This window comes from Dermacentor silvarum, chromosome 2, assembly GCF_013339745.2.
Source record: "Dermacentor silvarum isolate Dsil-2018 chromosome 2, BIME_Dsil_1.4, whole genome shotgun sequence".
Lineage (NCBI taxonomy): Eukaryota > Metazoa > Arthropoda > Arachnida > Ixodida > Ixodidae > Dermacentor > Dermacentor silvarum.
In genome coordinates, this window is record NC_051155.1 from 55,537,924 (window position 1) to 55,552,846 (window position 14,923).

Below are 14,923 nucleotides of genomic sequence, written 5' to 3' on the forward strand. Positions count from 1 at the left end.
CTGTCTGTCTGTCTGTCTGTCTGTCTGTCTGTCTGTCTGTCTGTCTGTCTGTCTGTCTGTCTGTCTGTCTGTCTGTCTGTCTGTCTGTCTGTCTGTCTGTCTGTCTGTCTGTCTGTCTGTCTGTCTGTCTGTCTGTCTGTCTGTCTGTCTGTCTGTCTGTCTGTCTGTCTGTCTGTCTGTCTGTCTGTCTGTCTGTCTGTCTGTCTGATCCCGTAATATGCCGCCATTTACCTTTGTCTTACTGTCTGGCGTCAGTCGATGTTATCACAGTACATTTATTCCCATTATGCGATTTAACATTGTGAAACTGCGCAGTGTATTATGATGACGTCGTAGTGGGTTGCTCCGGATTGGTTTTGGCCACCTGACGTGTTCTTTTTCTGTTTTTTTTTTACCGTGCACTTAAAGAAGGGTACACGGCTGTTTTCGCATTCTGTTTTAGGCCTCGGGCGGCAATGGTCGCACAGCGAATGTCGATGTCTCTGTCCCAAGTACATTTTTCACACGAAAAACCTGAATGCAACCATCTTGAGTACGGCCCATCCATGAGGGTGCCCTACTCGTTTGTTCGTGAAACGGCGCCTCGTTGCCGTAAGCTGGCAGATGTGCTTCAAGGAGTTCGTTGAGGAGAATAGAAGGTTGTTTGTGAATACATCCAGGTACGGTGGCATATGGCGGCGGAAGTGTGTTCGGAAGTGTTTATTTGCACTGTTTGCAGCGTGGCCGGTCTTGAAGGCAGTTCATCGTCGGCAGCGTTTTCAGCAGGAGCAGTTCTGGTACGGCGCCTGCTCCACGCGTATCCAGGGCGACCAGAGGCAGCGGTGATGCTCCGGGTACCCACGTTCGTCGGTATCGTAGTTGCTCGGTCGAGGTGAAATGGCTTTCCGGTATGCGTCCAGCTTCTTCAGGAGCCTATCACGCAGCTACAAAGAAAAGATAAATGAAAATCAAAAAGCTCTTTGACTTCAAACTGCGACTCAAAACAGTGCCAGGTTGGGCTCGGTGGTACATCATCATCATCATCCTATATTTATGTCCACTGCAGGACAAAGGCGTCTCTCTGCGATCTCCAATTTCCCCTGTCATGCGCTAGCTGAGTCCAACTTGGGCCTGCAAATTTCCTGACTTCGTCACCTCACCTAGTTTTCTGCCATCCTCGACTGCAGTTCCCTTCTGTTGGTATCCATTCTTTAACTCTAATGGTCCACCGGTTATCCATCCTACACATTACATGGCCTGCCCAGCTCCATTTTTTCCTCTTAATGTCAGCTAGAATATCGGCTATCACCGTTTGCTCTCTGATCCACACCGCTCTCTTCCTGTCGCATAACGTTAGGCCTAACATTTTTCATTTCGTCGCTCTTTGTGTAGTCCTTAACTTGTTCTCGAGCTTATTTGTTAAACTCCAAGTTTCTGCCCCATATGTTAACACCGGTAGAATGCAATGATTGTACAATTCTCTTTTCAACGGCAGTGCTAAGCTCCCAGTCAGGATTTGGTAATACCTGCCGTATGCACCCCAACCCAATTTTATTCTTCTGTAAATTTCCTTCTCGGTACGGTTCAGTACGTCATACTGAAGGACTAAGTGCGTCACACTAAGCGCACACACGCGCGCGCTTTTCAAGTGTCGTGTGTGCGTGCGTGCGTGCTTTGTCATGTTTCGGATGAGATATATACTCCTAAGCCCCTTAGTCTGAGAGAAAAGGTTTGGGATAGCAAGTTTGTCTCTCTGGCACGCGGTGTCGCTGACGTACGTGCCGTTTGCTCATCAATCGCCGCTTCAGGTGCACATCGACTAACTTGATCTAGCGAGACGCGTGTACACGCCCTGGTGAAGTCTTCATTTGCTGCTGCTGCTCATTACGATGATGTTTTATAATCTCATCTCCTTTGAAACCGAGCAGCGACTAAGAGTCACTTAGCCTGGTTAAGGTGATCCAGTTTTCCTACATATATTGTTCTCAATATCATTTTGCCTGTATCTATATTTGTTCTCTTCAATTAAGCCCCCGCCTCACTATCTACTCTAAAGTTACGTATGCTTGTAACTATCCCCACCTCATTTATATAATCGGCTTTTTTTTTCACCAATACTCTAAACGTCTCTTGCTTATCTCGACCGCTTACCAGTTAACGCATTTATCAGGAGAGTTTGCTGATTTGCTAGCTGGTACATGATGTTAAGAACGAAAATAGTACGAGAAACGCCACATAGCCGAGAAAAACGATAAACGGAAGAGAGAGCCTCTCTTCGTTATCCCATTTCTTGCAGTGTTTTTGCCCTTAGATCACATTAACTTTAACCCCAGCGCTTCTGGAAGGTGTACATTAATTACCCACGGGTCGAGGCTATGTAAATATCTTGGCATTCCATTACATTGCGCTGAGTCGTGTCCGGATTTTTGTTGGACCAGACAAGGGCATCACCTTGTTGCGAATATTTTCCCCAACGTGCACGCTAAATAGCGCCATAAATGCGGTATTCTGTCGCCATCTAGCAATGAATACGAAGAATGACCGTTGTTGCCTCCGAAATCTCCGCGAAGACACTTTGGCGCCCTTTCCCGCCCTCTTGCACTCAAGATCACGCGATCATTGTGCCAACTTCGCGTGCTATTTAAACACTTACCTCTATCACAAACAAACAAGATGCATATGATGGGGAAGGAAAAAAAAGCTGGCCGATCCCACGCCCTGTGGGAATCGGTGTTATGCGAAGCAGTGTGCGAGAAGCCTCCCCAGTTAACGAAACGATCATCAGAGACGTAGGCGGCTCTCTCATGGCCTACATGACACGCATGCCATAAAATTCATGTCATCAGTCCTCAGGAGTCCCTTTAGCTACACCTAAGAGACCTTAAGGCGAAAGCCTTAGTCATGCTTATGACATGACTTCGACCATCAACCTTTAGCCTTTTCCTTCACTTAGTACCACATCCGAACCCATTCCATTGGTTTTTTAGTGTTAATCTTTTTTTTGCTGAGTCATTCTCATTTTTGCTGTTCATGGTCATGACTATGACTTCTACCATCATCCTTTAGTGTTTCCTTCACTTAGTGCCCCCGTCCGAACCCATTTCAGTGGTTTTTTTGTGTTAATCTTTGTTTTCGCCGAGTCATTGTCATTTTTGCTGAGTCATGCTCATGACTGCGACTTCTACCATCATCCTTTAGTGTTTCCTTCACTTAGAACCCACGTCCGAACCCATTTCAGTGGTTTTTGAGTGTTAATATTTTTCGCGGAGTCATTGCCATTTTTGCTCAGATGATGGTAGAAGTCACTATGACTTCTACCATCATCCTTTAGTGTTTCCGTCTCTTAGCGCGCACGTCCGAACATATTCCAGTGTTTTTGAGTGTTAATCTTTTTCGCTAAGTCATTGTCATTTTTTCTGAGTCATGCTCATGACTATGACTTCTACCAGCATCCTTTAGTGTTTCCTGCACTTACTACCCACGTCCGAACCCATTTCAGTGGTTTTTGAGTGTTAATCTTTTTCGCTGGGTCATTGTCATGACCTACATGTCATGCATATCATGACATTTATGTCATCACCAATCACTTATCTACTTCATACACTCCTGTCATACTATGCCAATTTTGGTACTTACCAAGTTAATGAAACGACCATGAGAGCACCAAGATGTAGGCAGCTGTTTCATGACCTACCTGACTCGCATGTTATGCGAGTATTCTTGTCATGACATATCATTTAAGTACGTCATGTACTCTTGTCATAGTATGCCAATTTTGGTACATACCAAGTTAACGAAACGACCATGAGAGCACAAAGACGTAAGCGGCTAGATAGATAGATAGATAGATAGATAGATAGATAGATAGATAGATAGATAGATAGATAGATAGATAGATAGATAGATAGATAGATAGATAGATAGATAGATAGATAGATAGATAGATAGATAGATAGATAGATAGATAGATAGATAGATAGATAGATACTCACAAAGTAGCAAATGTTCGCCAAGATTTCAAAAAAAATATGTTGTAGAGGCATAGGCGGAAAGTTTTCATTTTCCGGAGGGGGGGGGGGGGTCTGACCAGCTTGCCGAACCTCACCCATGTATGCATATATATATATATATATATTGACCGAGACACTTCATTGCAGCGGGAATGCCGATGAGCCACGATTGTGTTTTCAGACTGCTGCCGATTCTCTACTGCCTCCCGACCACGAGCCAATCATAACTCTCTCTTCTACGGACATCACCAATGGTGACGTGTTATCACTCCTTACGGCCACTGTCTTGCCCGTGGGATTGTCTTCGCTTCCGGCCTGGTGCGGTTCAAAGGAAGCTCTGTATTAATCATCGCCTTAAACACGACCACAGAAACAATCCTTACCTAATTATATTACCTTTAATAACAGTTACACTAGAAACTTCGTGTGACCTCAAAAGATTGTTCACTGAAGTGACGAGCTTATATGAGTATTTGCAAGACTTCAGAGAAGGAGACAATTCAGTTTTACAGCCTGAGTCCACTCTCACCGCCAAGAGACTGGCGTCTCTTGGTTGAGCCATGCGACAAGCGGATTCAGTTAAACACTTAAGAGAGATGCATGTGTTTTTTGTGTATTAAGTACCACAAGTACACATCTATGAAAAAGCAATGTAACTCCTTGGAAAAGATTGAATACAAAAGATACAATCACAAAATCTTTTCCTGGCGAAAGGTCAGTTATTGAGAAGATAAGGCATAACATATATTGTCACGCGCTAAGGCAAGCGCAAGCAACAGTACCAGCAGCCAGACACGAAGAATGCCAGACACGAAGGGGACGGTTCTCCAGCTGGCGCGGGATCTTCGACTTCGTCGTCTTCTCCGTTCTTGCTGGGCACCCAATGATGATTGTTGGCTGGCTCAAAACACCAGGTGGCATTATTCCCCCTCCCAATGAAGCATCGACTCGATGCTCAAACAGAAGACGTACATGGAAAGTACACAAATGAGGTAAGACGCACAAAAAAAATGTAAACGTGCTAGCCCAGATACGGACATGCACACTAGGCAAAAAATGCGTTCTGTGGTCGGGAAAAACAATTCGCTTCGGAGTTCTTCGGAGGACGATGCGACTACAGCAAAAAGTTTGTTCAACAGTACGCTATGTGAACATCACCGTGTAAAATACGGCTTGAGGCGGACGACATGTACAATCTCTGCACGGGGTAATCGGCGCTTGGACGATGGCAGGTCTCCGTCAGGAATCACTTCATAGTTCACGTCGCTAACACGCCTTAGCACTGTGTACGGTCCGAAGTACTTGCTCAGGAGTTTCTCGCTGAGGCCTCGCCGTCTAATGGGGGTCCAAACCCAAACTTGGTCGCCGGGCTCATAGGTAACTTGTCGATGGTGGAGATTGTACCTTATTGCATCTGTAGACTGCTGCTGTCTTATGTGCACACGGGCCAGTTGACGTGCTTCCTCGGCGCGCTGAATGTACTCCTCGACGTCAGGAGCTAACTGGTCGAGCTCATCGATGTCGTCATACGGAATCATGGCGTCGAGCATAGTTTGGACATCTCGACCATAAACGAGACGAAACGGCGTGAATCGTGTAGTTTCCTGCGTGGCAGTGTTGTACGCAAACGTTACGTACGGCAGGATTTCGTCCCACGTTTTGTGTTGCACATCCACGTACATAGATATCATGTCTGCCAGTGTTTTGTTTAGTCTTTCTGTCAAGCCGTTAGTCTGAGGGTGGTATGCAGTGGCCTTTCGATGACTCGTATAACTCAACTTGAAGATGTCGTCCAGGAGCTTCGCCGTAAATGCGGTCCCTCGGTCAGTGATGATGAATGACGGTGCGCCATGCCGGAGCACAATGTGATGCATAAAAAACTGGGCAACCTCAGATGCTGTCCCGCGTGGTAGTGCCTTCGTCTCAGCGTAACGCGTCAAGTAATCAGTTGCGACAATGATCCACTTATTGCCGGAGGAAGACAAGGGAAATGGGCCAAGAAGGTCCATTCCAACTTGATCAAACGGCGTACGCGGAGGGTCGATGGGTTGTAGAAGGCCTGCAGGCTTGAAGGGGGGTGACTTGCGGCGCTGGCATTCACGACATCCTTTCACGTAGCGTTTGACGCAAGCAGTCAGTCTAGGCCAGTAGTACAGTTTTCGTACCCTGTCCAGAGTCCTTGAGTAGCCCAAGTGACCAGATGTCGGCTCGTCGTGGCAGGCTAATAGAATGTCGTCGCGAAGGGCTTGAGGCACTACTAGAAGATGTGGTTTGTCGCCGGCACCTGTGTTTCTTTTGTATAAGATGCCCTCTCGTAGGCAAAACGACGACAACCGTCGCGAAATCGAGCGAGGAATGGACGCGATGCCGCCTTCTAAGTGATAGATGATGGGCCTTAACTCAGTGTCCGATCGCTGTTTAGCGAGCAGATCCGGCCCGCTGAGGGCTCCCAGGAAGGCGCTGTCATCTTCCTCGTCAGGATTCTCAGATTCAACAGGTGCTCGTGATAGCGTGTCAGCATCTTCATGTTTTCTGCCTGACTTGTATACGATGGTGATGTTAAATTCCTGGAGTCGTAGACTCCAACGCGCTAATCGTCCAGAAGGGTCTCGAAGGTTGGCCAACCAGCATAAAGCGTGATGATCAGTCACAACTTTAAATGGCCGCCCGTAGAGATACGGCCTAAACTTTGTAGTAGCCCAAATGACCGCGAGGCACTCCTTCTCTGTGGTGGAATAATTGGACTCGGCGCGTGACAGAGTGCGGCTCGCGTAGGCTATAACTCGTTCAGTCCCGTCTTGCCTTTGCACCAGGATAGCTCCGAGACCGATATTGCTGGCGTCAGTGCGTACTTCTGTGTCGGCGTCCTCATCGAAATGACCAAGCACGGGAGGAGAAGACAATCGACGTTGTAGCTCCGCAAAGGCGGTCTGTTGTTCATCAGTCCAGAGGAATGGCACGTCGTCACGCGTAAGGCGAAATAGCGGCTCTGCAATCTTCGAAAAATTTTCAATGAAGCGTCGATAATATGCGCACAAGCCCAAAAATCGTCTGACACTTTTCTTGTCTGTTGGAGCTGGAAAAGCAGCTACGGCAGCAGTCTTCTCGGGATCGGGCCGAACACCTGCCGCGCTCACGACGTGTCCGAGAAACTTCAGTTCCTCGTAACCAAAATGGCATTTCTCTGGCTTGAGGGTAAGGTCAGCCGATCGAATGGCTTCGAGTACATTCCGAAGGCGTCGAAGGTGCTCGTCAAAAGATTCCAAAAAGACAACGACATCATCGAGATAGACGAGGCAGCTTTTCCATTTGAGGTCAGCGAGAACGGTATCCATCATTCGCTGGAATGTGGCTGGAGCGGAACAGAGGCCGAAAGGGAGTACTCGAAATTCGTAAAGGCCATCCGGAGTAACAAAGGCAGTTTTTTCGCGGTCCCGCTCATCTACTTCAATTTGCCAGTAGCCACTTTTCAGATCGATAGAGGAGAAATACTTCGCGCGCCTCAGCCTGTCCAGAGAATCGTCGACACGAGGCAACGGGTACACGTCTTTCTTTGTGACGTTGTTTAGCTTCCGGTAGTCAACACAAAACCGAAGCGTGCCATCTTTCTTTTTAACAAGCACGACTGGCGATGACCAGGGGCTGCATGAAGGCTGTATTACGCCGTCTTGAAGCATTTCCTTCACCTGCGTTTGAATGGCATGTCGTTCGGTTTGGGAGACACGATAAGGCTGTTGCCGTATGGGGTGCGCGTCGTCATAGGTGATGATACGGTGTTTCGTAATCGCCGTTTGACGTATCTTCGACGACCGTGCAAAGCAAGAGTGAAACTCGAGTAACAGCTCGCGCAAGGGTTGTTTGTTGTCTTCAGGAAGCGTTGGACTAATGTCGACGTTGCGTAAAGGTGCTTCAGCAGTGTCAATTGCCTCGGAAACAAAACATTCAGTGACATCGGCGATTGGGTCGGCGTAGGCGATGACAGTACCGGGGAAAAGGTGGCGGTGTTCGTAGCTGAAGTTCGTGACAAGAACGTCAGAGTGGCCATCATGAAGATCAATAAGGCTTCTTGCTACGCAAACACCTTGAGAAAGCAGGAGCGAGTGATTGCTTTCTGCGACCGCTTCACCGTGTAAGAGCCTGTCACATGCCACTTGAACCACGACACTTGCACGCGGTGGTAACGTGACAGCGTCGTCGGTAACACGAAGAGGTGCTCGAGGGTGGATGGTGTTGGTCGTCGCTGCGGCGCTCTTTGTCGAGAAAGTGACGAAGCGTTGGCGAATGTCGATGATAGCTCCGTGCTCCCTGAGAAAGTCCATGCCGATGATTAGGTCTCGAGAACACTGAGGGAGAATGCTCAAGCTGGCAACAAATGTAGAGCCGCGAATCTCTATTCGTGCCGTGCACATGCCGAGTGGTGTGACAATGTGCCCGCCAGCTGTACGAACTGGCGTTCGATTCCAAGGCGTCGTCACTTTCTTTAGAAGGGTGGCCAGGTTTTCGCTGATTATTGAATAATCCGCTCCAGTGTCCACTAAAGCAGTCAATTCACGACCGTCGAGCAATACAGGAATGTCCAAGGAAATTTTTCTTCCGTAATCAGCAGGTACTGTCGTCGTCGATGTATCGTCGATCCGCGTACGCGTCAGCAGGGGTCCTTGAGCACGTCCAGACTGAGCGGCCTCGCCCCCGAAGGCCGCTGTGGTTCGTTTTCCCGGCGCTGGCTGGGTGACCGACCCTGCACCACGCTCGAATATGTACGGCGAGTCGGAGAAAACCGCCGCGGCGAAGGGGAGCGTGACTGGTGTCGAGCTGATGAGGATCCGCGCTGCTGGGCAACGTATTCTTCAATTGCAGGAGGACGCTGGCCGAACCTAGGTCGCGGCGAGTTTGCTGGGAATCCGCGTAGTCCGAGCTCTCGATATGAGCACTGTCGGTAGACATGCCCAGCTTCGCCACAGTGAAAGCAAAGCGGACGGCGATCAGGACGCCCGCCACATGTTTGATTTTCTTGGGGCCTCCTGTCGGTTGTCGTGGTAATACGAGGCCGCTTGGTCGGGCTGTAGTATGGCCGGGTACGTGGTGCGAAACGGGGAGGAAGGTGATGCAGGTTGCCGCAAAGCTTGCGAATATGACATACGGGGGCTGTTAGTTCTTACCGGTTGAGCTTCCGTGTTGAAGGGTGGTTCTCTTAGCGCATGCTGGACTTCGTCACGGACAACGCTGGACAAAGAGCTGAGCGTCGGCTGTGAAGGTACCGACAGTTTTTGGAGTTCTTCGCGGATTACGGAACGGATGAGCTCTCGGAAGAAATCGACGTGGCCCCCGAGAGCTCGGAAGAAGTCCGTAGGTGAGGCAGCGTTCACTTGGCGTTCGTGTGATGGTGCCCGCTGCCGAAGAGTCTGTTCCATGGTGATGGCCTCGGAAAGAAATTCTGACACAGTCTTGGGAGGACTGCGTACGAGACCACCGAACAGCTGCTCTTTCACTCCGCGCATCAGGTACCGCACCTTCTTTTCTTCTGACATGCTGGGGTTGGCTCGTCGAAAGAGACGCGTCATGTCCTCGACATACATTGTGACACCTTCGTTCGGCATTTGAATACGGGACTGGAGATCACGCTCAGCTCGTTCTCGGCGATCAGGGCTCGCATAGGTCTCAAAAAGAGGGTATCTGCACGGTTCTCATACCAAACACGTGCGCCATCGTTAAGGCTGAAATATCCGTTTTTCAGTTTGTCTACATCGTCCCACTTGTTGAACGCGGCAACACGTTCATAGTGCACCAGCCAATCTTCAACATCCTCATGCATGGCACCGTGGAAGGGATTCGGTGTTTGCGGATTGAGTAGCGTACAATGAATCGGCGTAGTGCCTTCCATACCGGTTGGGGTGGTCGGAGCTGCCATTGTCTCTGGGAGGAGTCCAAACTCAGGGGCTTGTCCACGGATCCTTCTGCTGGCGCTGTGTACAGGCGTAACCACCAGTACGGTACTGGAGCTCCTGCTGCTCGGAGGGGTTTGGTGCATATATTAGATTACCCAGCACCTCCACCAGTTTGTCACGCGCTAAGGCAAGCGCAAGCAACAGTACCAGCAGCCAGACACGAAGAATGCCAGACACGATGATGATGATGATGATGATGCCTCAATACTTGGCACAACCCACTGAGGGGGATAGGCCACGAACCGGGTGGTATTATGATAGAAATTTGAAATAAATTAATTTATAAATACATAAGTATAAGAATAAAAATAAATGAGTAATTCAAAATGAGAAATAAAGCAATAATAAAGAATTTAGTAGTGTTTACTAAGTTAGTCAGCCTTGCCTGAATAGGAATAGTAATATGAATTTAATAATAAATTAAATACAGCAAAGGAAATACGTAGATTTTGAATAATAATAATAATAACATAATTGTGGTTTTATGACTTTACTTTTTGAATTTGCTAAAGCTATAATTTATTGAAGGATAAATAAAGCAATCGCGTAACAATGGGAAAATATTAATAAGGCAATCTTTTCGTGTCACATAAAAAGTTATAAATGGCTCGGCAAACATTCCCGTGGCCATATCCTAACACCGTGGCTCCAAGTGAGAGTAAAACTGAACTGCTTAACGGCAGTCCTAGATTACGAAGTAGGATTTCTAAACATCGTTGTCGATGATTAGAAAACCGCCGACAGGATAGTAAAAAGTGATCAATAGATTCTGGTTCATTGCAGAGGTAGCATAATGGTGATGCCGCCAGACCACATCTGTGCAAGTAAAAATTTAGTTGTGGAATACGGCAACGCAGTCTTGTCAGTGTTACTTCGAATTGCCGGTTGGGACACCACTGTCGATTCCAAGAATAATTTAGATGTATAAAGTCTGTTGATTTTGCTAGTGCGAGGCTTTTCTTGTCTTCAGAAGGGGACGGTTCTCCAGGGACGGTTCTCCAGCTGGCGAAGGATCCAGAAGGGCGTCCAGAAGGATCCAGAAGGGCGTCCAGAAGGATCCAGAAGGGCGTCCAGAAGGGGACGGTTCTCCAGCTGGCGCGGGATCTTCGACTTCGTCGTCTTCTCCGTTCTTGCTGGGCACCCAATGATGATTGTTGGCTGGCTCAAAACACCAGGTGGCAATATAAACATTAAACGATATATAACAATTTCTGAACACAACTTATGATTCGAATTATTAGCATAAGTATAATGTGATTCCATAACGCCATAGTTTCATTACATGTCAAAGCATGCCTCATGCCACTGGTTTCGTTTATTTTCCGGAGGCAGAACAAAGGATTATACAGTAAAAATTATCAGGTGCCCAAATAAATAAACATTAACAAATAAATCAAAAAGACAGCGATATCTCGAAAGCGCGAGAGGACTCGATAGCAAATATAGAAACAACGTGGATTGTGTTATTGAGAGGCAAATGCAGCATACTACAAATAAAATTAATAAGGAAAATGCACAATAGACTGGAGAGTTTTACAAATAGCGCAACCACGCGTCTTTTCTTGCCCAAACGCCCTCACTCTGCTTGCGCTGTTATGGACCCCATTTTCGTTCCTTTGTATAACTTTTTACGTTGTTTTCAAAGCCAGATGGTTTGCTTTTACTTGTAAGTTGGTGCCTTTCTCTCTCCAATTAAAGACATCAGTTCGGTGTCTGATGCGATGATTTAACCATCATTGAAAAAGTGTTTGTTTGGGCACTTGATCTGGAAATGAAGTCGTCGGCAATCTTAATCAAATTGATTTTGTGGGAGAGTTCTTTGTGGGCGTGAAAAAATTGCCAGATAGTTCAAACGGGCTTGTCCAGTCGTCGACCGCAAGTACATTTTCAGTCGCCCTAGACAAGAAAAGGACCTCTCCGATGTGGTCGATGAGACCGGTATGGCCAGCGCAATTTTTTCAGCTTGGCCATTTCCGGCAAAAGGTGTCACAGGTGTTCGCCCTTGCCCCCCGTTAACATGTGCACGCCGTCCCCTGGCTTAAAATGTCAGTCAGCATATCTCTGTGCAGAATCAGGCGTCCTGGTTCAAGGTCGTCACAGTAGAGCTATGCTATATATATGCTTCGTCTTCCTTCCATATGGCAATCTGCTCAATGTGAGACTTACTGCTGCCACATATCAGGTGGATACCTGTTGTTTAACGAAGACAGCACTGTGTCAAGGACTTCATAGAACCTCCGGCGGTACATGTCACTCGCTGATGGAAACACGTGAGCTGAGGAACCTTCTTGATAGCGGCGTGGAGTCTTCTTTCGCCTAGCGGCTAGAACACACGGGTCCTCAACTCCTACTTTTCCTGACTCTGCCATACATATGTGGGTCACGCACTTCATTTCGGAGTTAATCTGCGCCGAGTTCAAGCTTGGGCCATCCCTTCGCGTGCGCTGTCTCCCCGCGCACCTAGTGTTATGTTTCCGCTGGTGCTTATACGGTGGAAAATACGCTTCCTTTTCAGCGCCAGACGAGTTCTGGCGAAGTACCCATAAACGAGGTGCCCATTATTGGTTTTGTCGTTGGCGCTCATACTGTGCTTGTAGCCGGTGCACATTGCAACGTCCGCAGCCGCGTAGAAGCGAGCTCGACGCCTGCTTTCGAATTCTCCTTTTATTGCGACAGAAATTGTATTGACACCCCAGGCAAATTTTCGCTGCCATCGTCGCCGAAATATTCCGTATAAAGTCCAAAAGTCGTATGAGTGAGCGACCCATACACTGTGGGTGCGAGAAAAAGCCCGTAACACTGAGCCGAAAAGGATGGCGGCTTGATGGACATTATCTTCCAACGCGCTCAATATTCTGTTTAGTTGGAGGTCACGTGATGAAATGCATGCAAGGGGAGGAGAGCACGCGTCTTCTCATCTAGCCCTGCCGCAGCTGCGAAATTACTGTGTGTGGTTGATGCTTACGCGGCCCGCGTGCCGTATCCAATTGTTGGTAATCATTGGGAGGGTGCAATGATCAAGAGCGAGCAGGGATGGCTGATAACTTCACGCGCGCTGTCTTCCTTCTTAGGCTGTTTTTCCGTCCCCCAAGTGTTGCAGATCGCATAGCCTAAGTAGAGACAGGGGTAATTGGAGATCGCTGACAGAAGCCGTCCTGTAGTGGACATAAAAATATGCAGATGTTAATGATGGATCTAATTTTCGGAGTCGCGGTGAATCGCATGGCTGTACCAACCGGTTGCCCCCGCTGCCCACGTTCATCATAATGCCAGCGTTGTGATAGCGACTGCTCGTGGTAATCCAGTGGGATATTTACAGGTTTACATGGTCCGTGCATTGCACGATGTTTGTTATTTTAATTAGTGAGTAAATGTTACTACAATTCATATAGGCGATTTAACCAACGTACAGACTCGTGTGAGGGCCGAACTTAATTGGCCCGAATTTTGACGACCCTTACAAGGGACCGGGCCATTTTATCTAATTTTTCCAACTACGTGTATTAAATCCGCCGTAAACCTTCGCGATCGCGTCCTCTCCCCATCTCTAGTCGTGTACAACTTTAGAAGGCAGCGGCATTTTCCCCTCAAAGGCAGATGCACGCGAGCATCCACCAATGGGCGTGCACTCTAGACTGACGTCATGAGCCTAGCGGCCGGTGACCCCGCCGACAGAGAACTTGGCAGCCCGCGCTTCTAGCTGAGCCGTGTCGCGTCAGCGGGACTATTTCTTTAGTCGCGGTGGAAATCGGCTGCTGCGCTTCAGTGGTCAGGGCGGGGCGCCTCTCCTGCCTTCTTAAGTTATAACCGACTTTTTTTTGTATAGTTGCGAGGCGCGAAAGTACGCTGCGCGGGAAAATTCGCAGTGGAGAGCGATCGGAATCGCGCTGAACGCGATTGATTCTCGGTTGGATTTAAAAAAAAATATTTGCTTTAAAGTTGGGGGTGCGGCTCTTACACGGATTTATACGGGAAGAATCTTCTTCGTGCAATTGTCTTATGCTTCGCTATCATTAATGCTGATTCGCCTTTCCGGAAAAACTGCAGCCTCTTTTTTTCTCTGAGTCCTAGTAGAAGCTCTGCTGCGTATGACTCCTATTGATTGTGATTTCGAGTGAATCCGGCTTGGCCTCACTTCGGTTACTAAGTTAATTATATATATTTATGGTCTCTGCATGCACGTTGCGATGTTTCCATCCTCAATATATGTTGTAAATTATTATAAGTTATATTTTTCATGATTCGCTAGCATTAGCTACTGGAAAGAGAAGCAATGCTGAGACACATATCATTCACGTGTATTTCACACACCGTTGGTAAAAGACTCTGCCGAAGGGCAACGACTCTGAAGTCTGCAGGTCTTTTTCAGTGTGAAAAAAAGTGTGCAAAGCAATCTGTAGCGAGTTGAACATACAGCAACATATTGATTCTGTAGACATAGGCTATCCATATCATTAGAAATAATTGTTAGTTGGCTACCTCTTTCTCTTTCAAAATACCATAAATTTTGTCCTGTGTACACATTGAAATATAATGTGTCTGTGCATGTTGTTCACACTGGAAATTAAAATAACATGTTGAAGGTGAAAAAATACGGATGAGGGAGCCGCCGTTGCTGCTTCTAATGCACTTGTTTTCCTATTGCCATGATTTTCATAAATAAAGCGAAAAGTAGGAATAAAAGCCAGTGCACGTCCGCGTCAACAATGATACAGTTAGCTTTTAGCCACAATAGCATATTAAGGGAAAATGTAGAGGCCACTCAAAAGAAACCATAAACGGTTTGGGTAACAGAACTCTGGTACTGGCATTTTAGGAGCGAGGGGGGGGGGGGGGGGGGCAGAGCAGGGGGCTCGAGCCCCGGAGCCCCCCCCCCCCCCTTCCGTAGTCGGTGCCTCTGTGTCGAGGCATCGTCAAAGGAAAGCCTTGGGGCCAGTCTAGACTGCGGCGGCAGGCCAGACGAAAAGGAAAACCACGCGTCCGTTCGAT

The 14,923-nt window shown here is 47.7% G+C and overlaps 1 protein-coding gene across 1 annotated transcript in view; it reads right to left on the minus strand.

The window, feature by feature from the left end:
* Nucleotides 1-686: 686 nt before the first annotated feature.
* The window catches only part of LOC119440047 (arylsulfatase B), a 50,139-nt gene continuing 35,902 nt past the window's right edge, over nucleotides 687-14,923 (minus strand). Inside the window, exon 11 of the mRNA XM_049661340.1 lies at nucleotides 687-923. The gene's annotated coding sequence lies outside the window, so the exon portion shown is untranslated. The remainder of the gene's footprint in view (nucleotides 924-14,923) is intronic.